Source organism: Ochotona princeps, chromosome 12, assembly GCF_030435755.1.
Source record: "Ochotona princeps isolate mOchPri1 chromosome 12, mOchPri1.hap1, whole genome shotgun sequence".
Taxonomy (NCBI): Eukaryota; Metazoa; Chordata; class Mammalia; order Lagomorpha; family Ochotonidae; genus Ochotona; species Ochotona princeps.
The window spans coordinates 47573539-47582527 of record NC_080843.1 but is presented as its reverse complement, the minus strand read 5'-3'; the positions used below and the strand labels follow the sequence as shown (position 1 = coordinate 47582527).

The following is an 8989-nucleotide window of genomic DNA, read 5'->3' as shown; positions in this document are numbered from 1 at the left end:
AGTACTCCTAAAACACCATTCCACAAAATTGGAAGTGAAAGACTGAAACTGTCATGGGAAAATTTGACTGAATTTTGCTAGTATGGCTAATAACTGATTAAAAGGTATTATTAGTTACTTGTTTTGCTATGTGATGACCAACCAATTCTGAAACAATTTCTACCACTAAAACTTAAATTAGATTATAACATGTCTAGAATGCAACTGATTAGCTTTTTCTTGAACTGTTTTTTTTTATTTTTTTTATTTTTTATTTTTTATTTTTTTTAAAAAAATATGGAACGCTTCACAAATTTGCATGTCATCCTTGTATAGGGGCCATGCTAATCTTCTCTGTATCGTTCCAATTTTAGTATATGTGCTGCCGAAGCGAGCACTTGAACTGTTTTTTTTTTTTTTTTAAAGATTTATTCATTTTATTACAGCCAGATATACACAGAGGAGGAGAGACAGAGAGGAAGATCTTCCGCCCAATGATTCACTCCCCAAGTGAGCCGCGACGGGCCGATGCGCACCGATCTGATGCCGGGAGCCAGGAACCTCTTCCGGGTCTCCCACGCGGGTCAGTGTCCCAATGCATTGGGCCGTCCTTGACTGCTTTCCCAGGCCACAAGCAGGGAGCTGGATGGGAAGTGGAGCTGCCGGAATTAGAACCGGCGCCCATATGGGACCCCGGGGCTTTCAAGGCGAGGATTTTAGCCACTAGGCCACCGTGCCGAGCCCCTGTTTAGTTTGTATTTGTTAAAAAAAAAAAATACCAAAAAAAAAAGCAAAAGAACAACAGCAACAAAAAACAGAAAAGTTCTTGAAATCCAAAGGACAGGAGAAAAACTGCTGTGCCCTCTCTTTGATTGTAGTCTTGAATATTGTTTAAGCACAAATTAAAAACACAGCAAAAAACTATATATAAAACCTGCCAGATTGGTTTTTACCAGGTCGGAGTATGTGGGAATTATGGAATCTCTTTTTCATCACCTTGTATGTCTTCTCTTAACATTTGTTGTGCCTTATTCTAAAACAGTCTCAAACTAGAATATCTTGGGGACAAATGTTTCTATAGAGTCCCTTTGACATAAATAGTTCTGCATTTGTATGAAGTTTTATTTTGATATCTAACCAGGTTTTTAATCATAGCCCATAAAAAGGAATGTAACTTTAGTGTTGAACTTTGCTGATACTCGAGTGTCTACATTTTTTTCCCCTAAAATCATAGTCATGTGGTAAATTTTCTGTTTTGTTAAGTTTCCCTTATTGGTGGGCATGCAGTGGGCATCTCTTGGAAATGACCAATTTTTACTAAAATATTTCTGGAAGAAAAAAATGTAAGCACTTCTATAGGAGTATAAAAAAAGAGCTAAAATAGCAGTCCTATCATAAGATGTTCATTTCACTCATAAACATCAGAGAGAATAAAAGAGAAAATACATTCATCCTTGGATGGTTGGCTTACTTCACTAAGCACTACGGTTTGTAGTTGCATCTATATTGTTAAAATGAACAAACTGCTGTTTTTTTTAATTGCTTACTGGCAGTCAAGTGTGTGTGTTTTATACCATTCATCTGTCTGTCATCTGTCTGATTTTCTATCACATTTTCTTTCTTCCTTTGTATTTACCCACACATCAATCCATCCATCCATCTATCACAGTCTCTTTATCCAGTCATCAGTTGAGGGCATTTGGGTCGATTCTGCATATTAGCTATTATGAGTTAAGCTACAATACACATGGGGATATATATAAATTCTCCATGTGCTGATTTCATTTCCATTGAGTAGTTTACCAAGAGTGGGACAGCTGGTTTATATAGTACATCTATTTTCAGTTTTTTGAAGACTCTCCATACTTTGTTTAATAGTTTTATTATTTTGCCTTCCTAGCAACAGTGTTTGAGTACCTTTCCCCTAATCCTTGCTAGTATTTGTTATTTCTTGATTTTCCGTGATCGTTATTCTAACTTGCATGAGGTAAATCTCATTGTGGCTTTTATTTTTATTACACTGGTGGCTGGTGATTGTATTTTTCCATGTGTCTGTGGACATTGGAATTTCTTTCTTCGAAAGATGCTTGTTTATGTCCTTTGGCCATTTCTTAGTACAATTGTTGCTATTGAGTTTGTTGAGCTCTTCATGGACCCTGATATTAATCCTCTAGCAGCTGTTGTTGACTGTTTCCTTTGAAGTGTGAAAGCTTAGTTTGATATCCTTTGTCCTATTTTTGCTTTTATTGCCTGTGATTAGATGATCTTTTCCAAGGAATCTTGGCCTATGCCAATGTCTGAGTCTCTCCCTAGTAATTTGGCAGAATCAGATTTGGATTTAGACCTTGAATCAATGGTGAATTGATTTTTGTGTAAGGTGTAAATTAGGATTCTTGTTTCATATTTTGCACATGTAGGTGGAATTTTTCCAACACTGTTTTTCCTTTCCCCAGGGAGGGATTTTGGCTAGTTTGTCAAAGACCAGTTGATATTCATGTATGGATTAATTTCTATGGTTTCTATTCTGTTCCAAGGATCTACATGTCATTTTCTATTTTTGTGCCAGTACCAGGCTGTTTGGCTTGTTTCTCCCCTCTAATATTCCTTGAAGTCAGGCATTATGGTGCCTCCAACTTTGTTTTTGTTGTTTATGATTGCTTTAGTTATTGCTCTAGGTCTCTTTGTGTTTCCATATGAATTTTAGCATTTTTCTAGATCTGAGAATGTCCTCTATATATTTTTAAAAGATTTATTTTTTTTTTTATTGGAAAGTCAGATATACTGAGAGGAGCAGAAACAGAGGAAGATCTTCCATCCAGTCATTCACTCCTCAAGCAGCTGCAATAGCTGGAGCTGAGCCGATCCAAAGCCAGGAGCCTGGAGCCTCTTTGGGGTCTCCCACATGGGTGCAGGGTCTCAAGAATTTGGACTGTCATTGACTGCCTTCCCAGGCTGCAAGAAAGGGGGTGGGTGGGAAGTAGGATTGGCAGGATTAGAACCAGCACCCATATGGGATACTGGAGCACATAAGGCGAGGATTTTAGCCACTAGGCTACTGCGCTGGGCCTCTGTCATTGATATTTTGATTGTGATCACAGAAATCTGTAAGTTTCATTGGATAGTATGGATATTTTGGTGATATTAATTCTTCTAATCCAAAAACATGGCAGATTCTTCAATTTGCATTGTGTCTTGTTCTGTTTCCCTTCAATTTTATTTTCAATTCCTTAGGCACTGAGATTGCCCTTATGCCCTCCCCAAATTCAGGCCCCCCCAACTGGTTTCCTCCATATTATTACAATAGTATAATCTTTCATAAGCAATTGTAAGTCCATCATTCTGCTATTTAAGTGTGTCCTGACATTTTGGTACAGACAATGACAGACAGTTCAGAATCCTATTGTCAAGATACATCCAATAGTCTCCTTGAGAGTTCTTTGATTCGGAAGCTAGAGATGCATTATGCACTGTAGCTTCACATCTGGATATGAAAGCCACTATTATGCATTTACTGTACATTCCCTTAAATGAAAAGCCATCAAACAAAATCAACCACAAGAAAAAAGATAAAGCAAAATTTACAATACTATGATGTTAAATAACATGCTACTGAATAACCAACATGTTGATCAAGAAATAAAACAGCGAACAAAAGCATGAAGGTTGCCTTATATCATAAGGAACATGTAGTATTTGTCGTTTGGGGATTGACTGATTTCACTGAGCATAATGGTCTCTAGCTGGGACCATTTAGTTGCAAATGGTATAATTTCATTCTTTTTAATGGCTGAGTCGTATCCCATGGAGTAGATGTACCAGTTTCTTTAACCACTCATCTTTGGATGGGCATCAGGGTTGTTTTCATGTCTTTGCAATTGTAGATTGTGATGCTATAAATATAGGATTACAGGTCCCTTTCTCATACGCAGTTTTCATTTATTTTTGATTTTTTTTAATGTTTTGTCATTTTCATTGTAGAGATACTTCACATATTTGAATAAATATATTCTAAGACATTTAAACTTTTATAGTTACTGTGATTGGGCCTTATTTTACTAGCTGTTTCTCAGGGATGGCCTTGTTGATTTTATAATCTGCAACTCTACCAAACTTTTTTATGAGTTACAGCAGTCTGTTAGTGGAGTCTGTCTTTGTCCTGTGTGAAGGACCATGAAAACTGCAAATATGGGTTATTTGACTTCCTGCTTTCCAGTTTATATCATTGTGATTTTTTTTCTCTAGTCTAATGGGTCTGCCTAACGTCTCCAGCACCATTTTCAATAGCTATGGTGAAAGTTGGTATTCTTGTCTGGATTCAGATCTTAGTGGAAACTCTTCTAAAATTTTCCTATTCACGATTATGCTGGCTATGGTTTCTCATGTATTATCTTGCTTGTTTTAAATGTTTATTGTATATTCCATTTAAAGGCTATTGTGAAAGAATGTTGCATTTTATCAAATGCGTTCTCTGCATCTAATGAGATAATAATATAGTTTTTATTCTTTAATTTGTTAATGTGATGTATCATGTTTCTCTATCTTCATATGTGGAACCATCCCTACATTTCAAGGATAAATCCCACTTAGTGTGGGAGAATGATATTTCTGATGTTGTAAAGTTTGATTAGAATTTTTTTTTTTTGAGAATTTTCACCTCTGGTTGTCAGGAAGATTGAGCTATGGCTTTCTTTGCTGTATCTTTTTTTCTGAGTTTGGAACTGAAGTGATGCTTTCCTCATGGATGGAGATTTGGAGAATTCCTGCACCATTGTTTTGAATAGTTTAAGAAGAGTTGGGATTAATTCTTTCAAAGTTTGTTAGAATTCATCAGTGAAGCCATATGGTCCTAGGTGTTCCTTTGTTGGGATTTTTTAAAAATTGTGGTCAAGGAAGAATCAAGATGGCAGAGTAGGGTAAGGACCCTACTTTGGGGGTGTCTGAGGAATGAACCAATGGTAGATCTGTCTGCTTATCTCTTTGTATCCGGCTTTTTGTCTCTCTTCTTTTCAAATACATCCTTAAAACCAGTTACAATAAACTTGAATGACATTATAGAGATCCATATCAAGTTATAAAGTTAGACAATGTTGATACGCATACATAAAACCATCTTTGCAAACTGCATACTGATCCTATCCATATGTCCCAAAGTTTTCCACATAATTTCTGACTCCTATATCTACTCATAGTAGGTGCTTCCAGATATCTCCTGATCTGCTAACATTATATAAGTTGGTTTTTTTTGAGTTTTAGATAAATGGGACAATAGTATATGCTTTCTTTTGGTTTGCTTTTTTCACTCAGTATAATTGTTTTGAGATTCAGCCTTATGTTGCATGTGTCGATAGTTATTTATTACTGATTAATATCCCATTGCATGACTATGGCAGCTTTTACGAATATCCATTCCCTTACTGAGGATTATTTGGATTGTTTTCCGGTTTTGGCTGTTACAACTAAATTTTTCTTCTCTTTATGTTGTGGGCAAGTCTTGTATCAACTTATCCTTTCTTTTGTCTTGGATAAATGTCTACATGAGAAGAGAGTGGATCATTTAGTTGGTATGTTTAGCATTTTAGAAACTATCAGTATGTGTTCTGAAGTCTTGTTTTACATGCTGTTAGCTGTGTGTGTGTTGCGTGTGTGCCTGTGGGTGTGTGCATAGAATTACCAAGCAATGAAAAAATAATGAACTCCTGGTATTTACAGCAAAAGAACCATTCTACATGAAATAAGCCAAACACAGAAAGACAAATACTATGTTTTCCATTATATGTAGAAATATATAGTAAATAAATATAAAACATAAATGGGCATGTATAATGAACTATGTCAGTTCCATATTATTTGGCAGATAGATATTTATGAATATGGTTGTCACTGAGTTACACTGTTACATGTCAATATACTTCCATCATTTTCTGTACTTTGTTCTGTATTATAGTAATATATTCAAGCCTTCTTACAAAAATTATGTATGTGCGTATACACACAATAATTGCACATGAAGTAAGCCTGGTACAGTTTAAAATTGCTAAAGCTGTGTGTGCTCATTGAACTCCTCCTTATACTTTCTTTGTACCATTTGAAATACTTTGAAAGATAAAAGGAATTCTAGTTCTTTACATGTTTTCAAATATTCATCATGAATCGCCTTTTTAATTTCAGCTGTTTTTGTAGATGTGGAGGAGAATCACATTGTGATTTTAACCTGCGTGTTTCTGATTTCTTTTGCTATCTCTGTCTCTATTTCTGTGACACACAGAGAAGTAGATATGTCTTAAAATATTTCGTGTTTTCTCCTTGGATTGAAAACTTCATGTTGACTTTTGAGAGTTTTTGATTATTTATCTGTACCAATACCTTTGATTATACATGTTTGCAAATATGTTCTCCCAAATCATTGCTTGCCTTTTCATTTTCTGAACAGAGATTTTTTTTTAAAGAAAAATGTTTAGTTCCTACCAAACCTAACTTGTCCATTTCTTCTTTTGTGCGCCATACTTTTGATTTCTAAGAAACCTTTTCCCAATTCAAGGTAACAATGATTTATTTATTCTGTGTCTTATTCTAGAAATTGCATTTTCAGCTTTACATTGAAGACTATAATCCAGTTTGATTTAATTTTTGCAGTCCAAACAATGACTTGAAATTTATTTTTGCATACAAATATTTCAGGATGATTTGTTGAAAAGGTAATCTTTTGACCTCTTAAAATCTGCAGTACATTGTTGAATATACATAATAAGAGCAGGCATCCTTGTCTTACATCTTGTCTTAATGGGGACTCGCTCTTCCACTATTACATTTGATGTGGGCTATTGGTTTCCTGCAGATGCCTTTTATTAGACAGAAGGGGCTTCCCTTTCCTTTTATTTCCAGTTTCATTAGTTTTTATCAAATGACATTGAGTTTCTCTATTATTTTTGCATCTGTGGAGATAATGGGGTAGCCTTGCACATTGCTCTGTTAGTGTGGCATATTTCATCAATGCTAGGTACCAATTTCTGGGTTGGTAGCCTCCTTTTCAATTCTTGATGAGTGCTGCCTTTTTTTTAGCTTTTTTCCCTTATCACTTGTTTTGAGCCATTTGATTCAGATGTGCCTTAGTGCAGTTTTTTTTTTTTTCATGATTGGAATTTCCTGAGTTGCTTGCATATATCACATTATACTTTTCAGTACATGAGGAAATGTTTTGTCCACTTACTCCTCAAAAATTATTCCCGTTTCCCTCTTCCCTGCTAGGAGTCTATAAAAAGCATGTTGGAAATCATTATCCATAATTTTGATACTCTATTTCATCTTGTACAAGTTACTCCCTTTTAGTTTTGAATAGTTTCTACATTTTTCTTCAAGACTAACATTTACTGTCTGCAATGTTTAATTTTTCAATAATCCTTTTCTATGAGGTTTTATCCCTTGCATTGTAATTTTTATTACTAGAAATGTGATTCATATATATATATATATATATATATATATATAAAATGTTGATTTTCAAACAAGATTTATTTTGGTTTAAAAAAGAGTTACAGAGAAGGGGAGAAAGACCCACCTTCCATCCAGTGATTCCCTCCCCAAAAGGCCACAGTGTCTGGAGTCAGACCTGTCTAAAGCCTAAGCTCCACATCTTCAACATGGGTGTAAGGGTCCAAATACCTGGACCATATTCTGCTGCTTTTCCAGGTGCACTAACAGCTGAATAGAAAGTGGGACAGCCAGGACCTGAACTGGTGCTCACACGGGATACTGGTAGCACAGGTCGATGTATAGCCTGCTATGCCATGCTGTTGGCCCCAATTTGTATCATTTAAAAAGTGTTTTCAATATTTCTTCACAGATTGGAAATTTATAGTATAGTTCAACAATTGTTTTAGTGTCTTTGTTAATCCCAAGACCTGTGTAGTTTCTGGGTAATCTTTTTTTTTTTTTTTTAATTTTTATTCAAAAGAGTTTTAGAGAGGCAGAGAGGTGAAGTGCTTTTGCATCAACTAGTTCACTTTGCAAATGTTCTCTGAAACCAGCAATGAGAACTCCATCAGAATCCTGCATGTTGGTGGCAGGGACCTGAACACTGCTGTCTCCTCTGCCACTTACCCTGCATTCACAAGCAGCTGGGTCAGAAGTAGAGCAGCTGCAACCGGAAGCAGTGTTCTGACGTGGGATGCCGAAGGCCCAAGCATGAACGTCCTCTGCTGCATCACAGTGTTGGCCCTTCTAACTGCCTCTCCTCCTCCATAGCAGTATGTTTTCCTTTCTTGTGTGCTTGATCATCTTTGGATGACAGGGGTTGAGATGTTCACCTTGTTAGTTGAAGAGTACATTTTTGTTTTTATAATTATTCTTGAACTTTTGTTTTTTTAAAGTAGATGTAGTACAGTCACTTAAACTGTCTAACTTTCAGGCCTTGCTGTTAAGATCCGTTAAGCATGATGAGAGTTGTTTGCAGGCCAGGACTGAATATTCCCCACCACATGACAAACCCTCCCGAAACCTTTGTACAATCCTTCAGTCAGTTATGAGATTTTCCAGTCTGGCTAAAAAGGACAATTCCAGACTCAGTGCAGCACTGTGTATTACGATGAAATGGAGCCACCTTGGCCTCTTTGGACTTTTGTCTCTTCTCTTCAACTCAGGAATGCAGGAAGTTCCATCTAGATTTCCCCTTACCCATATTAGGACTTAAATCTCCCTCAAAAATCTAGATAAATACATGTTAAAAACAAATGCAGGAGCCACCATTCCTCGCCTAGTGTCATGCAGGTTATCTTTCTATTGGTCATTCCAGGAAGGAGGGTATATACTTAACCAAACACTTGAAATTAAAGTGTCCCATCATGACATTCACTGCATCTCTAAAAGTCATTTTAGAGATGCAATCCAGCTTCCTGCTAATGCACACCCTGGGAGACGGTGATGTTGGCTGAAGTACATGTCACCCATGTAGGAGGCAAAGAATGGGTTCTGGATTCCTTGTTTGTTCTGGTCCAGCTCTGGCTGGTGTGGGGAT

At 36.4% G+C, this 8989-nt stretch overlaps 1 non-coding gene across 1 annotated transcript; it reads right to left on the bottom strand.

Moving 5' to 3' along the window:
- Positions 1 to 270: 270 nt before the first annotated feature.
- Positions 271 to 377, bottom strand: LOC131481617 (U6 spliceosomal RNA). Its single transcript, XR_009246448.1, has one exon. It is a non-coding gene; the product is annotated as a U6 spliceosomal RNA (small nuclear RNA).
- Between the last annotated feature and the right edge of the window lie 8612 nt (positions 378 to 8989).